Here is a 20,831-nt window from a genome sequence, read left to right on the forward strand (position 1 = left end):
TACAAATGAGTGTATCCACACCAGGCAGCCATAGTTACTAGAGTGACACTTTGAGAACCATGTTTATCTCCCAATGATCTCATTAGCAGTGTTTTTTATTGTGGCTAAGTAGAAGTACCGAGTCTAATAAATGCATAAATGATAGGCTATTATGGCCTCCAGATATGGAATTAGCATTTACTGTGCCTAATGTTTGTGGTTTTTGTTTAGTGTACCAAGACTCACCAGTGGGTTGTGCTTACACACAAATATATCATCAACATGAATAGCAAGTGGTTACATATAAAAAGTCTGCCATTATATGGAAAAACAAAAAAAATAACAAATGTCAAGTAGTGTTTTGTCTGTCTCAGGAAATGAATGAAGACTAGTAGAGAGTGATTTGCCCCTAATTTGTTCTATGAATTAGGTTTTAGAACCACTGGCCTATATTTTTCCATCTTAATACTTCTCTTCATGAATGAAAAAATACACTGAAAAAAGTGCTGCATTCTGAAGCAAGATGCAATAATGAAATAGATCTGGAGTCTATTTTAAATAAAAATAATTTAGCATCTGCTGATTTTGTTTACCCACTAACTATAATATATATATATATATATATATACAATGGTAGGTTTATTTAACAGTGGGAGACAGAACAATAAAAAACAAATCCAGAAAAATGCACATGTACAACGGGCCCAACAAAAGCTTTTTTCAGAGCTTTTTTAGCAGCAAAATGGGGGACCAACATAATTTAAAACAGGTGGTCATAATCTTATGCCAGAAAAATCCAATTTATGTGCATCAAATTTATGTACTGTGTATTTGGTACCTAATCCTGTTTCTTCAAAGCCATTTAGTGTAAAACAGACGATGTTAGGTCCTGTGGCTATGTGAAGGATTTAGAGGCACTTAGAAATTATATTATGTGTTTTGAAGTTGCTGGATTTTTTGAACAGCTCTATAAAAAAATTGTCAATGGACTGGTAGGCTTTGTTAGAAATTTTACAATTCCCTATTTTTGTCGATTTATAGTGCAACAGATTAGATCAGAAGCTTTCAACCTCAGAACAAAAGAAATACATGAGTCCTGTCAGAGCAGCTCTAGAAAGTGGCAGTGGTTACCCTCCTGACATTGCCCACTGAAGGCATTGTGCCAGTTGAAATAGCTCTTAGTCTCATATCTCTAGCATCAAAGAAGTATATCACCGTAGATTATATTAACAAACCCATTCTACATTTCTCACAGAAATGGACACACAAAAAAACAAGAAACTTATTGTGTGACAAAACCTCTCAAGCATGACGATATATGTGGTAACGCTTATTTTAATCTATTGTATTGAAATCAAGCCTCTGTGGTTGAGAGACCCTCATGAAAGGAATACAAACTACACAACATGGCCACTGGGCCAACTTTATAGCAGACATAAACATGGTCTCGTCGGAGCATTCCTCTCCATAGCATACTGCTGGAATGTAAGCCTGAGTGTTGCAGAATGCCAAATGTGCTTGTCCAGATCCAATTAGCAAAATGCTATCATGCCAATGTCCCAAACTATGTTCAGTAATTGGAGCCCTTTTTTTGCCCATGCAATTCTCTGAACCTACAGGACCTAAATACTGGGTACAACATATCAAGTGTTCTCATTTATTAACACTAAGCTATTTAAAAAAACTGTAAATGTAAATTATTTTACTGCATGCAAAACATGTCTTTATTACAATCATGTACAATCATTTTTACTCACTCTAACATAATCTGTTGTCAATACAGAAACAAATGATAGTAGAACTGTGTATTCAACAGTTCTAAGAGATGGATTAATAAGACAAAGCACTGAGCGAGGATGTCTGAAGATACTCTGTTGGGATATGCAGACAGGCAGTGGTGCCTTCTTTTTCTCCCCTATTCAGCAGGAACTGACAATGATGTACACTAAGCTTGTACCAAGAGATGTGAGCTGCCACCCAGCAATGCTAAAAGGATAGACTTAGCTGAAGGGCATCAAAAATAAGCATGTTACTGTTTACTCCAAAAATGTTCTCTTTTAAGCTACACTCTTTATTACTGAATGATCCAAAAGCTCATCCACACTTGCTATTCAAGCAAGTGAGCACACACAATTTGTGACTGGGGACACAGATTGATTGATGACAGTGTCTAACTTTTCAAAAGTACATGGGAACTTTTGTGGTTTTGTCTTCAGTTAAACAGAACATTGCTTTTGATGCTTCACTTTAAAATGTATCCACCTGTGAACCAGTGTGCTAGCACCTGTAAAAACAGGCCTCAGGCCAAAAAGGACCTTTGCTGCTTTGCTCTGTCTAGATGACTTGATAAGTTTGTAAGCTCATTGAATTTCCCATAATTTTAATTGCTTTTTATTCAACTAACTAAAGTTTCATTGAAAATTTTTAAAGCCTGTAGATGTAAAAGAACCCTTACTGTCCCTCTCCTGTTCCAGAGCTACAAGACGTGGTGCCTTGTGCTACTCCAAAATAAATGGGGGCAGAATTAGTCACTTGCTGAATTGGTGAGGCTTGAATGTGAAGCACTGTAAAAGGGGGGATTAGGATTGCGTAGTATTTAATAAATAACTATTAATAACCTATGCATAATAAAAAAGCATACATTTGTATGCTTTATTAATTAATTAATTTATTATTAATTTATTCTACTCAGGTTTTGATCGAGCTCTGATACACCGAGTAGAGGTTAATTAGATTTGATCAGGAATGCAAAAGATGCAGAAAATTGATGGATTTTAATCATAGGGAGCTATTTGGTTTCAGTCACTTTAACTTCCACCCTGGTTCCGCCCACGCGGCCATCCTCAATTTGCAAGAGCTGCAGTCATCCAGCTTTCGACAGGTAAGACCACTTTATTGATGTAGAACAAAACGTTTCTTAGCCAGTTCATGCAGCAGGTGGCTGTTTTGCTGTACAAGGTACCTACTTTATTCACGTTTATGCCAATACCAACAAACTGAACCTATTTGTCTACGCAGGTTAACAGCATGCATGTCCCCACTGGTTCGCTTCTCGGCTCGGTCAGCCGTTTAACAGGATTCATGTTCAATAGTGCTTGAAAGTGTAAGACCATATGGGCTTCCATAATGGTCATACTAAAAAGACAGATCAAAATGTTTTCCTTTTAAAAATGTAAAACTGTAAGTCTACTTGTATTATTTTGGTCTTAGTGTGTTATTTTCATTTTGTTGTCTTTCAGCTTCAGGACTAGTTTCACAGAATCACCAAGGTGCTCCTGGAACCAAAGTTCATGTCAAAGCTAGATGAATACACTTCCAGCTTCCTGTCTCTGGCTTCCCTGTCTGGTTGTTTAACAGTGATCTAAGGTACTTGGTCTTGAAAACAGTACAACTTGTTAGATGAAAGTCTGATATCCCTTACACAAAAATCAATGAAGGTATCTGATGTGTCCTTTTTTCTTAAAAGTCAGCATTTTGTAAGTAACCTCGTAATAGTGACAATAGGACTGTATAACCTTTTTAACCTATTTGACCAGCTTGCATAAGAACAGCATTGATTTGGATTATTAAGAAATAAGAATGTTTAGTGAGTGGTAATCGAAAATGTATATTTTTGTTGTTTCAGGCTCCTCAAACTCAGAGCATCGACATGACAAGGGAGGCTGTCATTGGCTGCTGGATAGTGCACATGGGAGAAGCCACAGAGCAGCTTTTCAAAGAGTATGATGTAAGCACATGCTAATTTCTCTGCTATAGCTTCTAGTCCCACCTGGCATGTCTTCAATTCATTTAAAGCTAAGTAAGAGTACTTTCAGGTCAAACTTTGACTTGGGACTCAAGAATAACTGATTAGGTTTTGCTGGTTGAGGACCATATGTCTTAGCTGTTGAGTCTGAAATACACTATGTTTGGTTTGTTTCAGGATGATGACAGAGATGGTGTGTCTCAAGATCTTGCTACCAAAGGATGAAAATCTACAATACAAAGATTGATGGTTTCAGTGATGTGCTAGGAGGTGTGAGGCTTATGTAGTGGACCTTTCCCTTTCCCTTTCCAAGGAGTTCAGGTATACTATCAAGTTTTTCAGAAACTGCTCCCTGACTTGGACTATTCCAGGCTGTACCCAAAAGTGAACACAATTTATGTAAAAGCAATTTATGTCAAGAAAAATACAATTTTAACATCTTTTATGTATGGTTGTTTGTTACACATAGTATTTGTGTAGATTATACACAACAAAATTATGGCAACAAAGTGACAATAATAATTTTGGGTAGATTTAAAGTCCTGTAGTGCAAACTAAATATCATAAATAATATTTAATCAATTTACCTTAAAAATGCAGTATATCTAAATACAAACATGTAGTAAATATTAATTGAATTTGCTGAGATTCTTGTCAAAATTAACTGATTTTTGCCACAAGACTGATTTGTACCAACTAGATGAGTTGTATTAACTCATGATTTCACATGCTATGACTAAATCTAACACATTTTAAGCATTGTTTTAATTAATATCAACTCAATTTTTTGTTTCCATTTAATTGAGCAGTTCAGCATATTTTAATCAATTTTTACACAATTAAAATCTACTCAATTATATTACGTGTCACTTTGTTGCCATCATTTTTTTAAGTAACCATGGCTCACGCTCTTTACAGTGTACTTACAAATATTGATGAATGAGCTATTTGCTTCTACACAGCTCTTCACATGGATATGTTTGCACCACAGCTGAATTGAATTAATTCATCAGTGAGAAGATGAACACTCAAACTCCAACAAGACCTCTGCTTATGCTTTTTCATGTATTGGTGACAAACTGTGCACACATGGCATTACTGCGAACCATTTTTTAAAGCAACTCATATTATATGAGTGGTAATGCTGCAGTGACTAAAAGTTCTCCATTAACTATGTTAAAAAAAAAAACAAATGCAACAAGGGAAAACAGTTTTAACCCATTTATAGACACTTTAATTTTACTCCTGCAGTATCAAATGTATAAGACAGAATACCATGCTCATAGTGTGAGCATTTCTTACCTGAGAACTAGTCAGTGCTGCAAGTGGTCTGCTTGAGAGTGTACAGGCTGCTCTGGTTGCCTGTGGGAAGAGAAAGTGGATGGACATGATTTTTGATGTAAATGTGAAAACCACAGAGGGGGAGAAACAGAGAATTGATATTCAGCTTGAGGTCTAGCCAATCCCCGTTTTCCACACCTTGACATTGCCCTCCCAACCCTGCGGTGAAAATCATTTGGCAGCTTCTCTGACCCCAAGCAGTATGCAAGAACACAGACACACACATGCACGCTTACACAGATGGTTGAATACAACCAAGAATCTTGACACCTACTGCAACTACTGCATCCATTTTCATATAGTAGGAAGGACTAGAGACACCAACACGAACAGCCAAATGCCGACCCATTTGTTTAAAGGCTCAATCATAGGCTTGGTCACAAAATAAATACACACAAATGCAGATTTATGCCCATTAAATCTTGTTTATACTCCTTAGAAAAAATATGCTGTATTTACAATTATGTAAAATATAATAAAGTGAGAAATTTCATTTTTATTATTCAGAGATTTTTCAGCTCAACATGTTAAACTGCATACACACAAATACTTCTAGTCATGATTGTGCTGTTCCTAGGACCTTTTATTGACACTGGGTGGACAATTATTAAAAAGAATAGCTTGGGGTTCATTAAGGATTTAGAAGAATTAAAGTTGCTTAAATTTTTATTTGTTACATTTATCTTTTTTATTTGTTGTCCATGACATGCACAGATAAACGCAGCAACAACAACCAACAATCAGCATTTATCCCCACTATGGCTGACAGTCCAGGTAATACACATTTTCCCCCTGCAAATCAGAATCAGAATCAGAATCGTGTTTATTGCCATGTAAGTGAAGGGGGTTCACATTACTCCTACCTGCTGCCGTCAGACTTTACAATCAGGCCTGCTCAAAGTATGTGTATATATATGTGTGTGTGTGTGTGTGTGTATATATATATATATATATATTACCCACACACTAAAGCAATATTACCTCCTTGCAGCAGGTTCCACAGGGCCTCCAGCCCTAGCCATGCTAGGTACACCTCTAGAAGAAGGTGCCCAAGGGCATCCAAACCAGGCTCATCTTAATCTAAGAGTAAAACTTCTAAAAGTCTTTTCACCTGATCTCACAGAGTAAGCCTGGCCACAGAACCAACAGACAAATCTCATAATCAGTAAATTGAGAACTTCACCTTCTGGCCCTGGCCCTTTTCCCATTACTTGTGAACAAGACTGCAAGACATTTCAACTCCTCTACCTGGGAAAGACTATCCCTCTTCACCTGGAGCGAGCAAGCCATGCCTTTCCATCAGAGAGCCATGGCCTTAAATGTAGAAGAGCTGATCCTCATTCCAGCCATTTCACACTTAGCTGTAAACTGTCCAAGTGGGTGTTGTAAGCTCTCCCCTGATGGTACCAGGAAGACATTGTCTGCAAAAAGCATACACATGACCTCCCATTCACCATGCCAGCCTGCTTCCTCCCTACGGCTACACCTAGAAACCTTGTCCATGAAAATCACAAACAGGATTGGAGACAGGATGTAGCCCCGGAGAAGTCCAACACCCACATGGAACAAGTCTAATTTGTAGCCAGGGTTGGTAATGCTGGTCGGTGTCTGAGACTAATACCATTCCATCATCCCTGTGCGTACTCTAGCCGTGCACCAGCCTGGCTTAACAGCATTGTATTGCTAATGCTAAACCTTGTTTAACATATTTAGCTTGTCTTAAGATATCTTACAGGTGCAACTGGGTAATACTACATGCTACCTTGAAACCTGTAACGTTTAAAGGTACACACACCAAAAACAGTTCCCTCACTCAAGCTGCTTCTTTGGTAGAGGAACTGCAAGATTATAAACCCAAAGGTCTTCACAGCCTGATGTGCTATGATGCAACAACAATGACGACAACGACAAAGTCAGTTAAGATGGAAGAATGTGATTTAAAGGAGGATTTAAATAAATCCCTTTCTGTTTTACAGCACAAGCTTGTCAGTGAATGCAGATCTTTGACATGAGACCATGTGTTATGTGAGTTTCTACTATGTAGCAGAGGCCTACAGAGCTGCCTCGCACATCCACCAGGAAAAGTGACTCATTGTTTTGCCATTGTTTCCACCCCCAAATACACAGCAGTTATTAAAGGTGCAAAATGATCAAAAGTCATACTGGGCATAATAATGACAATACTGTGTACTGACCTATCCACATTCAAACAGTGTAAAAAAGGCCTCATAGCTACAGCGTCCATTATACTGTAGTCCATGGTGAATCCTAAACTCAATACACCTAGCATAACTGTACTATAAAATTACAATTTAAATGCTAAATTATTCCATCTTAATCACATAGAAAGGAAGAGACAAAAATAAAACAAGCCTATATTATAACCTATGGGTTATAAAAAACAAAATCATTACCAAACTGAACAGTGGACCTATTTCTCACAAGCCACACAATTTCAAACTGTATTGCATTTTTAGATGAACAAATACAGAGAAAAATTCCTTCGTTTTAGCAGCACAGTAAAGAGATTCAGCTTCTGACAGCAGCTTGTTGCCATGTAAATATATCCTTTTAGCAAAAGAAACTAAAAATACAGCATGCATATACAGATGCATAAAAAGTTCAGATGTTTACTTCTGCCTCTAACAATTACATCACATTGTATTGTTCTGGCTCTTTTACTAAGGGGACAGGAAGTACAGCATGCACCATTAGTAATGTAGCCTAATGCATCCACTTTCATTGTGTAGAGTGTCTATAGACACCTATAAATGGGGTTCAAATACTTAGAACATGCAATCATAAAATACTCAACATTAGTATCACATTAGGCATCATGCATTATGGTCCTTTCAGGGAACAAACAGATGTAAGCTGGCTATATTTCTGTTTTTTCTTTTGTAATTTACACAACACCATAATGTTACATAACGTCTGCAGTTTTGAGCACCCTGCAATCCCAAAATCACGTGATAGTATACTGTCCAACCAAACTCCGTCTGAAATTTTTTAAAGCTGTGCTATGTCGTTTGTGTAAAGGATAAATGAACATCCGCTCGAAACGCAGTGTTTGACTAGCAAACGAGGGTAAAAGTGGTGGTGTCAGCAATGCCCTCTGAATTAGACCATGATCTGCTGATCCCGGCCCAGCTTGATAACAGTATTGTAGTCTCCACGCGTCTGTTTACACATTTTAAACCTGCACACCATAGAGCAGGTCGCTGCAGAAGCACAGCAGCTATTAACTTTCCCTGAAGCTGCCGGTATATAGCTGAGGACATACGTATTTTAAAGCATTACATGGACACAGTTAGTACCTGAGTGTGAAACAGTGTCGTCGCCCTTTCACAGAACACTGACAGCTTTGCCGCACGGAACATGCAGTCAACACGACTGGCTAGTTTAAAGGGACTAACTTGCTCGCGGATGTATTGGGACTTAAAACGTGTAAGCAGAGCACAAGAGTGCGCATGCGTGCTACTCTGTCACTACTACACCACGGACATGTTTTATTGTAATTTATCAAAATATCAACGAAAGGTTAAAATGAACGCAAAGAATGCTTTCAGCAGGGCGTTTGAATAATAAAAACTGCTGCATATACTTCGTCTGTGTAAGGCGCACCGAAAAGTTTATTTGTGGGAAGTGTAGTTTATTGTATCAGTTTCAGACCGGAAACTCTGAGTGTCAAACATTTGAAGAACTACAAGTACCAGAGTGGAAGAGCACAGCAGTTATGGTGCGTTTAATGCAGTCCGTGCACATTTTTACAGGAAAAAATAACATGGTAAGAATGAGGAAAAAAAAACAAGACAACTATTTTCACACTTAAAACAGAAAAAAAGTTATCTCCAGTTAGAATGCTTAATATTTTGACGAATAAAATTCTTGAGAGTTTATTGATCCCCCTGGGGTATTCTGTATTTCACATTGAGAGGAGCATAATATTTGAGTCAAAAATCAAATAATCAGCAATGCAAGAGAATTTAGAAATGTGGGTGGGGACAGAAAAAAACATGATATGTTCACCAGAGTTTCCTACAAAATAAATTGAGTAAATGAAAAATGAGAAACAATATTTACTGCAAGGCCAAAATGATTGTCAAAGCATTGTCAAGGCACTTTTTAATAGCCTATTTTTAATTATAAGTCACCCCGTTCCCATTACCACATCAAATGGTGATGTGTGCAAATAAATAAAATGAAAATAAAACTACATTTTTACATCTGCAGAGCATCAGTTTTAATTTAAAAGCTACAAGACACATGAGACACACCAACAAAAAAAAGCTAGCTTTATACTCAGGCTACAACAGGTTGGTACAAGATTACAAGAGTGAGGCAGGAAAACAGGAGCAAAGGGAACAGACTGAGGCAAAATCCAAAGTTCAACAAAAGTAGGCTATAAAACTAGATGATGTGGAAGCTATAGGACAGCTGGGAACATGTTAGCACATACAATAAGTCAAATGTTGGATGGACAGCTTATAGTGGCATGGAACACATACAGGGCTGCTCTGGGTACCTAAAGCTAGGGCAGGTGATACCAAAGAGGCATGGGCTTAATTGTTTTGGGTGTAAAAACATGATATTTGCTCCTGCATCAATACAATATAATTTGCTGCCTGAATAGGAGCAACTGGAGTTGCTGCTGAAAGACAACATAGTACTTCCAGTCAAATCTGTCAAGCAGCACTTTTTTATGATTCTGATCTAGTGAGAGACTGTGACACAACTGAAGCTTTTGAGGCAACATTTTTGCATTTGTTCCCACCAGCAGTTACATATATTGGTGGTGTTGTCCCTAAACGTTAGCATAATACTAAAAATGTATTCGTATATACACACAGTACATACTAATGTGTTATAGATTATTTACAATTTTGGATATTTAGAGTGCATATACAGCTTGCTGCTGCAGTCAGACAGGTGCATCTGATTTTTCTTAAAGGTGTAGTACAAAGATGTCAATATGCCTCACACCTCAATGTATTGTGTTGTAGAGACTGGAGTTAGCAGTAGTACCACAAGGTAGGCTAGTAAATCAATGCCAGTTTTCTCTTGTCCCACCTTCTTGATAACAAACTTGCATGTCAAATATAACCATTAAAATAAGTTAGAATTTTTTTTCTTTTGTATGATTCTGCTGTGTCTCTTGTAATTGTTAAAACAATTAGTTTTGTCATTAACATATTTTAAATAATAATAACTTGTGCACCACAACACATGCACAACACCAAAACATATTAAACATGGCAGAAGAAAAGGAAAAACAGTGATTCACCTGACACAAAGGAAGTTCATGGGCAGACCAAAGGTCTGAGGGCTTCATATTTTTCCAATATGCCACCCACACAATCAAAGTCATATTATCAGAATAAGACTTAATTCAAAGTTTTCTGTGTGTTTTAATATAATTAGTTATATACCTGTCCTTGATGCTAACATTACATTCCACAGCCAGCATCTACTGCTGAAAAAAGACAAAACATTAACATTTATTTTTAACCCTCTTACTTGCCACTACATTAACTTTAGGCACCTCCTAAAGTTCACTCAGAAACAGAAAAAAACAAATAAATAAATAAAGTATTGTTTCAAATGTATTACCATATTTTTCTGAATATAAACTGCCATTTTTTTCTCTATTATAGCCATCAAGTAATATAAGTATGTTAGTTTTGCAATTACTACTTGGATTATTATCTGAACATGAACTCAAATCTTTTTAATGTTCATGTTTAGTTTACCAAAGAACTTCAACCACTGGATATCGGAGTAAACAGGGCATTTAAAGCTAAGCTGTGGGAGCGATGGATGGCAGACGGCGAGCACAGCTTTACCAAGACTGGGAGGCAGCGATAATGAATTAGGAATCACTGTGGTGCAATTTATATCTGATGACAGTCTTTATTTGTTAATAAAGTGTAAAGATAAAGTTGGAATCACAACAGGCATTCAGCAGCAGCCACTGCTCTGCCCATAGAAACACACACGCTGTTTCTCTGTTGCTGCCACCGTTCAGAGAGAGGCTCCTCGCTGATATCCAGCCGGTTTTTACTGAATTTACGTACTGGTATGTTTTAGCGTAACCTGCGCCTTATAGTACGGTGCGCCTTGTGTATGCGCTGAGGACAGAAATAGACCGTGTAACTGACACTGCGCCTTATAATGCGGTGCGCCTTATGGTCGTGAAAATACGGTACTTACAGTAGACATTTAAACATTATTTAACTGATTACTACAGTTTTTACACACCACTGAGCGCTACTGAAAGGCAGAGAGGGTACCATGCCAGGCATGATAAACAAAGGAGCCAGCAGTACTTGAATGGAGGAAAGTTGTAAAAACAGAGAATAAATAAAGGTAAAAAGATCGCAGTGTGAGAGAGCAGCGTGCCCAACATAAAAGTGGAGGGAGGTTTAATACCAGGAAAAAGGTACTTGAAAGATTAAACACTCCTCCAGTCAGCCCAGAATCTCCAGTCAGCTCTCAACCAAGGATGTCAAGGTCAGGACAGAAGATTAGAAATGCAAGATAGTGTAAGCACAGATCAATTATATATGTACTGATGATGGCTGACTTGTTAATGGCTGGTAGTTATTGCAGTTGAGCAGTGACATTATACAGTGGGTACAGAAAGTTTTCAGACCCCCTTAAATGTTTCACTCTTTGTTATATTGCAGCCATTTGCTAAAATCATTTAAGTTGATTTTTCCTCACTAATATACACTCAGCACCCCATATTGACAGAAAAACACAGAATTGTTGACATTTTTGCTTTATTTTTTATAAAAAAGAAAAAGTGAAATATCACATGGTGAGAGTCTTTGCTGTGACACTCATATATTGTACTCAGGTGCTGTCCATTTCTTCTGATCATCCTTGAGATGGTTCTACACCTTCATTTGAGTCCTGCTGTCTTTGATTATACTGATTGGACTTGATTAGGAAAGACACACACTTGACCACAGACCACACACTTGTCTATATAAGACCTTACAGCTCACAATGCATGTTAGAGCAAATGAGGATCATGAGGTCAAAGGAACTGTCTTAAGAGCTCAGAGACAGAATTGTGGCAAGGCACAGATCTGACCAAGGTTACAAAAAAATGTCTGCTGCAGTAAAGGTTCCCAAGAGCACAGTGGCCTCCATAATCCTTAAATGGAAGACGTTTGGGATGACCAGAACCCTTCCTTGCACTGGCCGTCACATCCAGCTTGGAGAGCCTAACCAAAGCCACCACACGTGACATGACTTAAAAAGAAAGAAAGAAAGAAAACTACAGTTGAAAATACAGTGGCGAATTACAAGCTTTACATTTGGTGCATCATTCCAACAGCCCACTTTGCACACTGGGATTTACTCTCTGGGATTTTTTGAAGTTTGCAAGGCGTGAAAAGTTTTGTAGCAGGGTCACAAATTGCCAAAAATGGCCAGAAAATTCAAGATGGCGCAGTTCCTGTTGGGTTTGGAGGGAGGGTCCAAGACACTTTTTTGTGCGTCTTGGTGTAACACACAGGTGTACCAAGTTTTATAATTCTACACAAAACAGGCCAGAGGGGCAGGCAGAAAAACCTATGAAAATACAACATTTTGTGTAGTCAGTAGGTGGCGCTCTGTCAAAGCCTAAATATTGTGGTATAGATGTGTTTAGGGTCAGAGTCTGATCATACATGTGACATTTGGTACAGATCGGACAGTAAACACAGTTTACGTTAGTTATGGGGACTTCCTGTTTCCTGTGAAATCCTCAAAATTTGAGGCCACGCCCCGGCCACACCGTCAGACTTTTGTAAGAGTTTTGGAATGCGTCTATTCCCTATGGTGTCCTGAGTGGACACGGTGAATTTCATCTCAATTTGATGAAGTATGCGAGGCGTGAAAAGTTTTGTAGCAGGGTCACAAATCGCCAAAAATTAACAGAAATTTCAAAATCGCGGACTTCCTGTTGGGTTTGGAGGGGGGGTCCAAGAGACTTTTTTGTGCGTCTTGGGGTGATACACATGTGTGCTAATTTTCATGATCCTGTGTCAAACTGCCCAGCGGGGCTACGCGTTAGGGCAAAAAATACAGGGAGTTCTTTTGTAATGGCGAATGGTCAACTTTGAGGCCACTCCCCCACCACACCGTGAGACTTTTGTAAGAGTTTTGGAATGCGTCTATTCCCTATGGTGTCCTGAGTTGACACAGTGAGTTTTAGCTCAATTGGATGAAGTATGCGAGGCGTGAAAAGTTTTGTAGCAGGGTCACAAATCGCCAAAAATTAACAGAAATTTCAAAATCGCGGACTTCCTGTTGGGTTTGCAGGGTGGGTCCAAGAGACTTTTTTGTGCATCTTGGGGTGATACACATGTGTGCCAATTTTCATGATCCTACTCAAAACAGGCCAGGGGGGCAGGCAGAAAAACCTATGAAAACACAACATTTTGTGTAGTCAGTAGGTGGCGCTCTGTCAAAGCCTAAATATTGTGGTATAGATGTGTTTAGGGTCAGAGTCTGATCATACATGTGACATTTGGTACAGATCGGACAGTAAACACAGAAGTTATAGGGACTTCCTGTTTCCTGTGAAATCCTCAAAATTTGAGGCCACGCCCCGGCCACACCGTCAGACTTTTGTAAGAGTTTTGGAATGCGTCTATTCCCTATGGTGTCCTGAGTGGACACGGTGAATTTCATCTCAATTTGATGAAGTATGCGAGGCGTGAAAAGTTTTGTAGCAGGGTCACAAATCGCCAAAAATTAACAGAAATTTCAAAATCGCGGACTTCCTGTTGGGTTTGGAGGGGGGGTTCAAGGGACTTTTTTGTGCATCTTGGGGTGATACACATGTGTGCCAATTTTCATTATCCTGTGTCAAACCGGCCAGAGGGGCTACGCGTTGGGGGCGCTATAGAGCCATTTTCCTATGTGCGTTTCAAAAGTCAGCAAATTTCAAAATTTTTCGGGCGAATGAATTTTTCTACCAAGTTTGGTGAGTTTTTGGGCATGTTAAGGCCCCCAAAAATGCGATCTAAGGGGGGGGGGGAAATAATAATCCTAAGGGTTTCAATAGGGCTCTTGCACCATTCGGTGCTCGGGCCCTAAAAATAATAATCCTAAGGGTTTCAATAGGGCTCTTGCACCATTCGGTGCTCGGGCCCTAAAAATTAAAGCTGCAAGCAGCATTGTGGGCCCTCGCAGACCTTGCGATCCGCGGGGCTATCGCTGTCTTCTCTCCTATGCTCTTGTCTCCTATACTCTCCTGTACTATGCTCTCCTCTCCTCTCATTTGCTGAGATGTACAACAAACACATGTTTACAACCAATCTTTCCTGTTAGCAGAAGGTGGTGCTATGACTGTATCATCCTATTGGCATATATATCTGTTCAGACTCGGGTCCATAGCAGTACTGTAAGATTTTGTACACATTGCATAAAGTGTATGGGTAGTACTGCATAAAACACAGCGAGTTCCTTTGTAATGGCGAATGGTCAACTTTGAGGCCACACCCCCGCCACGTGGTAATACTTATGAAAGAGTGTTGGAATGCGTCTATGCCCTATGGTGTCCTGAGTGGACAGGGTGAATTACAGCTCAATTGCATGAAGTATGCGAGGCGTGAAAAGTTTTGAAGCAGGGTCAGAAATCGCCAAAAATTACAAAAAAAATCAAAATGGTGGACTTCCTATTGGGTTTGGAGGGGGGGTCCAAGAGACTTTTTTGTGCGTCTTGGAGTCATACACATGTGTGCTAATTTTCATGATCCTGTGACAAACTGGCCAGCGGGGCTACGCGTTAGGGCAAAAAATACAGTGAGTTCCTTTGTAATGGCGAATGGTCAACTTTGAGGCCACGCCCCCACCACACCGTAATACTTTTGTAAGAGTTTTGGAATGCGTCTATTCCCTTAGGTGTCCTGAGTTGACACAGTGAGTTTTAGCTCATTTGAATGAAGTATGCGAGGCGTGAAAAGTTTTGTAGGAGGGTCACAAATCGCCAAAAATTAACAGAAATTTCAAAATCGCGGACTTTCTGTTGGGTTTGGATGGGGGGTCCAAGAGACTTTTTTGTGCATCTTGGGGTGATACACATGTGTGCCAATTTTCATGACCCTACTCAAAACAGGCCAGGGGGGCAGGCAGAAAAACCTATGAAAACACAACATTTTGTGTAGCCAGTAGGTGGCACTCTGTCAAAGCCTCAATATTGTTGTATAGATGTGTTTAGGGTCAGACTCTGATCATACATGTGACATTTCGTACAGATCGGACAGAAAACGAAGAAGTTATAGAGACTTTCTGTGTCCTCAGAAATGGTCAAACTTTGAGGCCACGCCCCGGCCATACCGTCAGACTTTTGTAAGAGTTTTGGAATGCGTCTATTCCATATGGTGTCCTGAGTGGACACGGCGAATTTCAGCTCAATCCGATGAAGTATGCGAGGCGTGAAAAGTTTGGCAGCAGGGTCACACATCGCCAAAAATGGCCACAAACCTTCAAATGGCGGACTTCCTGTTGGGTTTGGAGGGGGGGTCCAAGAGACTTTTTTGTGCGTCTTGAGGTGATACATATGTGTGCCAATTTTCATAATCCTGTGTCAAACTGGCCAGAGGGGCTACACGTTGGGGGCGCTATAGAGTCATTTTCCTATGTGCAGTTTCAAACGTCAGCAAATTTCAAAATTTTTCGGGCGAATGAATTTTTCTACCAAGTTTGGTGAGTTTTTGGGCATGTTAAGGCCCCCAAAAATGCGATCTAGGAGGGGGAAAGAAAAAAAAAAAAAAAAAAAAATTAAAGCTGCAAGCAGCATTGCGGGCCCTCGCGCACCTTGCGATCCGTGGGGTCATCGCAGTCTTCTCTCCTATGCTCGCGTCTCCTATACTCTCCTGTGCTATGCTCTCCTCCTCTCATTTCCACAGATATACAACAAACACATGTTTACAACCAAACTTTCCTGCTACCAGTAGGTGGCGCTATGACCGTATCATCCTATTAGCATATATATCTGTTTAGACTCGGCTCCATGGCAGTACTGTAAGATTTTGTCCACATTGCATAAAGTATATGGGTAGTACTGCATAAAACACAGCGAGTTCCTTTGTAATGGCGAATGGTCAACTTTGAGGCCACTCCCCGCCACACGGTAATACTTTTGAAAGAGTTTTGGAATGCGTCTATTCCCTATGGTGTCCTGAGTGGACACAGTGAATTTCAGCTCAATTGCATGAAGTATGTGAGGCGTGAAAAGTTTTGAAGCAGGGTCACAAATAGGCAAAAAAATGGCCACAAAAGTCAAAATGGTGGACTTCCTGTTGGGTTTGGAGGGGGGGTCCAAGAGAGTTTTTTGTGCGTCTTGGGGTGATACACATGTGTGGTAATTCTCATGATCCTGTGTCAAATTGGCCAGCGGGGCTACGCATTAGGGCAATAAATACAGTGAGTTCCCTTGTAATGGCGAATGGTCAAGTTTGAGGCCACGCCCCCGCCACACCGTCAGACTTTTGTAAGAGTTTTTGAATGCGTCTATTCCCTATGGTGTCCTGAGTGGACACAGTGAGTTTTAGCTCATTTGGAGGAAGTATGCGAGGCGTGAAAAGTTTTGTAGGAGGGTCACAAATCGCCAAAAATTAACAGAAATTTCAAAATTGCGGACTTCCTGTTGGGTTTGGAGGGGGGGTCCAAGAGACTTTTTTGTGCATCTTGGGGTGATACACATGTGTACCAATTTTCATGACCCTACTCAAAACAGGCCAGGGGGGCAGGCAGAAAAACCTATGAAAACACAACATTTTGTGTAGCCAGTAGGTGGCGCTCTGTCAAAGCCTCAATATTGTTGTATAGATGTGTTTAGGGTCAGACTCTGATCATACATGTGACATTTCGTACAGATCGGACAGAAAACGAAGAAGTTATAGAGACTTTCTGTGTCCTCAGAAATGGTCAAACTTTGAGGCCACGCCCCGGCCACACCGTAAGACTTTTGTAAGAGTTTTGGAATGCGTCTATTCCCTATGGTGTCCTGAGTGGACACGGCAAATTTCAGCTCGATCCGTTGAAGTATGCGAGGCGTGAAAAGTTTGGCAGCAGGGTCACACATCGCCAAAAATGGCCACAAACCTTCAAATGGCGGACTTCCTGTTGGGTTTGGAGGGGGGGTCCAAGAGACTTTTTTGTGCGTCTTGAGGTGATACATATGTGTGCCAATTTTCATAATCCTGTGTCAAACCGGCCAGAGGGGCTACGCGTTGGGGGCGCTATAGAGCCATTTTTATATGTGCATTTCAAAAGTCAGCAAATTTCAAAATTTTTCGGGCGAATGAATTTTTCTACCAAGTTTGGTGAGTTTTTGGGCATGTTAAGGCCTCCAAAAATGCGATCTCGGAGGGGGAAAAAAAAAAAAAAAAAAAAAAAAAAAAAAAAAAAAAAAAAAAAAAAAAAAAAAAAAAAAAGAAAAAAATCCTAAGGGTTTCAATAGGGCTCTTGCACCATTCGGTGCTCGGGCCCTAATTAAAGCTGCAAGCAGCATTGCGGGCCCTCGCGCACCTGACGATCCGCGGGGTCATCGCAGTCTACTCTCCTATGCTCTCGTCTCCTATACTCTCCTGTCCTATGCTCTCCTCCTCTCATTTCCACAGATATACAACAAACACATGTTTACAACCAAACTTTCCTGCTACCAGTAGGTGGCGCTATGACCGTATCATCCTATTAGCATATATATCTGTTCAGACTCGGGTCCATAGCAGTACTGTAAGATTTTGTCCACATTGCATAAAGTATATGGGTAGTACTGCATAAAACACAGCGAGTTCCTTTGTAATGGCGAATGGTCAACTTTGAGGCCACTCCCCCACCACACAGTAATACTTTTGAAAGAGTTTTGGAATGCGTCTATTCCCTATGGTGTCCTGAGTGGACACAGTGAATTTCAGCTCAATTGCATGAAGTATGTGAGGCGTGAAAAGTTTTGAAGCAGGGTCACAAATAGGCACAAAATGGCCACAAAAGTCAAAATGGCGGACTTCCTGTTGGGTTTGGAGGGGGGGTCCAAGAGACTTTTTTGTGCGTCTTGGGGTGATACACATCTGTGCTACTTTTCACGATCCTGTGTCAAAGTGGCCAGAGGGGCTACGCGTTAGGGCAACAAATACAGGGAGTTCCTTTGTAATGGCGAATGGTCAACTTTGAGGCCACGCCCCCACCACACCGTAATACTTTTGTAAGAGTTTTGGAATGCGTCTATTCCCTATGGTGTCCTGAGTGCACACAGTGATTTTCAGCTTGATTGGATGAAGTATGCAAGGCGTGAAAAGTTTTGCAGCAGGGTCACAAATCGCCAAAAATTAACAGAAATTTCAAAATGGCGGACTTCCTGTTGGGTTTGGAGGGGGGGTCCAAGAGACTTTTTTGTGCATCTTGGGGTGATAAACATGTGTGCCAATTTTCGTGACCCTACTCAAAACAGGCCACAGGGGCAGGCAGAAAAACCTATGAAAACACAACATTTTGTGTAGCCAGTAGGTGGCGCTCTGTCAAAGCCTCAATATTGTTGTATAGATGTGTTTAGGGTCAGACTCTGATCATACATGTGACATTTGGTACAGATCGGACAGAAAACGAAGAAGTTATAGAGACTTTCTGTGTCCTCAGAAATGGTCAAACTTTGAGGCCACGCCCCGGCCACACCGTCAGACTTTTGTAAGAGTTTTGGAATGCGTCTATTCCCTATGGTGTCCTGAGTGGACACGGCGAATTTCAGCTCAATCCGATGACGTATGCGAGGCGTGAAAAGTTTGGCAGCAGGGTCACACATCGCCAAAAATGGCCACAAACCTTCAAATGGCGGACTTCCTGTTGGGTTTGGAGGGGGGGTCCAAGAGACTTTTTTGTGCGTCTTGAGGTGATACATATGTGTGCCAATTTTCATAATCCTGTGTCAAACTGGCCAGAGGGGCTACGCGTTGGGGGCGCTATAGAGTCATTTTCCTATGTGCGTTTCAAATGTCAGCAAATTTCAAAATTTTTTGGGCGAATGAATTTTTCTACCAAGTTTGGTGAGTTTTTGGGCATGTTAAGGCCCCCAAAAATGCGATCTAAGGGGGGGAAAGAAAAAAAAAAAAAAAAAAAATAATAATCCTAAGGGTTTCAATAGGGCTCTTGCACCATTCGGTGCTCGGGCCCTAACTAGTCTTATATTTTTATACATTTCACTGTTTTGCCTGTGTGCTACATTGCATTGAATTTATTATAGTTATTAACCTAGGTCTGCCTGCTTTTGTAGGACCAATGACCCTATCCTGGATAAGTCTATGTCCTGCTCAGTAGTTACACATAGCACTGCATAATTGCTGTTCTTTAACAAGCCATAATAACCACACAGCTCCTACTGACTAATTATAACTCCCTGCTTTTACTTTATGCCAAAACACACTGGCAGAAGTGCAAGGTACGTAGAAATGTTTTCCCAAAGCTAATTAGTCTTCCCAGGGTGCTAAATTTCAGTTTGGCAAATATTAATAAGGGTAATATTTATTTCATGTTGGTACTGCATGAAGTCAGGCACTATTGTGGAACTACACATGGCAGAGCAGAAACCACTTGGGCTCATAAAAGGAAACTTTATGAGGGGAGAACAGCACTAACATTTGATTGACTGTTGACTTGTTTTGAATGCCTCTCTGCAGTGGGTGTCTTTTGAAAGAGTGAACTTCAGTAACAGCCTTCTTGGCAGCTCAGAGACGTTATTGCTCTATGTGTGCTCTGAGAGTTGCTTCCTGCAGGGTGAGCTGAAACTCACGCCTGCTGCTCTTTAATGTACTTTACCCTGAATCCAAATGTCAGCGTGAAGTGTCCATGTGCTCACCTTGACGTTCATGCAATCATTCCCTTGGCCTGTAATGGAATATTAACACTCTCCTGCAGAATTTCCAAACAATGGAACGATAAGAAGAACTGATGTATTTCTGTGCGCTGAAAGGTTTAATCTATCTGAAGGAATTCAATGGGGGAAAACTGGTGTGGTAGCATTTCCATTAATTATGCAAACAAATTGGAATTTTATCACTGCTGTTAAATAAAAGTGACATCTGGCTTTTACATTACTCTGAGTGGCTGAAGTGATAGCTGCAATTGACCAAGGTGCTGTGAAAAAGCATCCGAAGGCAAAGTCAATGAGGAGTGTGTGAATACAATTTTAATCGGTTTACACTGATTGTAGGTGTCCTTCACATTTGTGCCATGGAGCGGATATTTGCAATGCAAATGTAGACGTCTTGTGTTTTTTCTTAACTATAAAGGTTAGTCTCCTGTTTGGCATATAAACAGCTCCCCAGACACCTGCATGCAAGGTGATGTAAAAGAGAAAAATATTGTCATTATAAAATTGTGATTATATAATCTCTGTCTGTATACTTAGTGTGTAATATTGTGTGAGTGTCCTCCTCATTCCACAAACACTTCAGACTATCGGAACGTGGACATGGAAGCTCTGAGGGTGTCCTAAGATTTCTGCCACTGTGATGACATCAGTTAGGTCATGTGGATTTACAGGTGGGCCCTCTGCAGATCAAGTCATACTAGCCCAGTCCAGGCTTTCGGTTGGTTCCTGAGCTGCTTTGTGTTGTGGAACACTGTGTCCGGCTTGCAGAGCCTGCTAACTTTGTTGTGCCATTGATAGGTGTCTTTGCTCTGTAACAATGTTGTGATGTACAAATCCTGTCAATATAAAATCCTAATAAAGTCTCTGGGCTTTATTCCCCAAGCCTGGAGATCGTCTCTT

At 40.3% G+C, this 20,831-nt stretch overlaps 1 protein-coding gene across 2 annotated transcripts in view; it reads right to left on the reverse strand.

The window, feature by feature from the left end:
* fhit (fragile histidine triad diadenosine triphosphatase) overlaps window positions 1-8,513 on the reverse strand; it is a 375,109-nt gene extending 366,596 nt beyond the window's left edge. For both annotated transcript variants that reach the window (XM_028406950.1, XM_028406949.1), the window contains exons 1-2: window positions 8,383-8,513; window positions 5,027-5,086 (exon numbers count right to left, since the gene is read on the reverse strand). The gene's annotated coding sequence lies outside the window, so the exon portion shown is untranslated. The remainder of the gene's footprint in view (window positions 1-5,026; window positions 5,087-8,382) is intronic.
* Window positions 8,514-20,831: the final 12,318 nt, after the last annotated feature.

The sequence above is a fragment of the Parambassis ranga genome, chromosome 5 (assembly GCF_900634625.1).
Source record: "Parambassis ranga chromosome 5, fParRan2.1, whole genome shotgun sequence".
In the NCBI taxonomy this organism is placed as follows: Eukaryota; Metazoa; Chordata; class Actinopteri; family Ambassidae; genus Parambassis; species Parambassis ranga.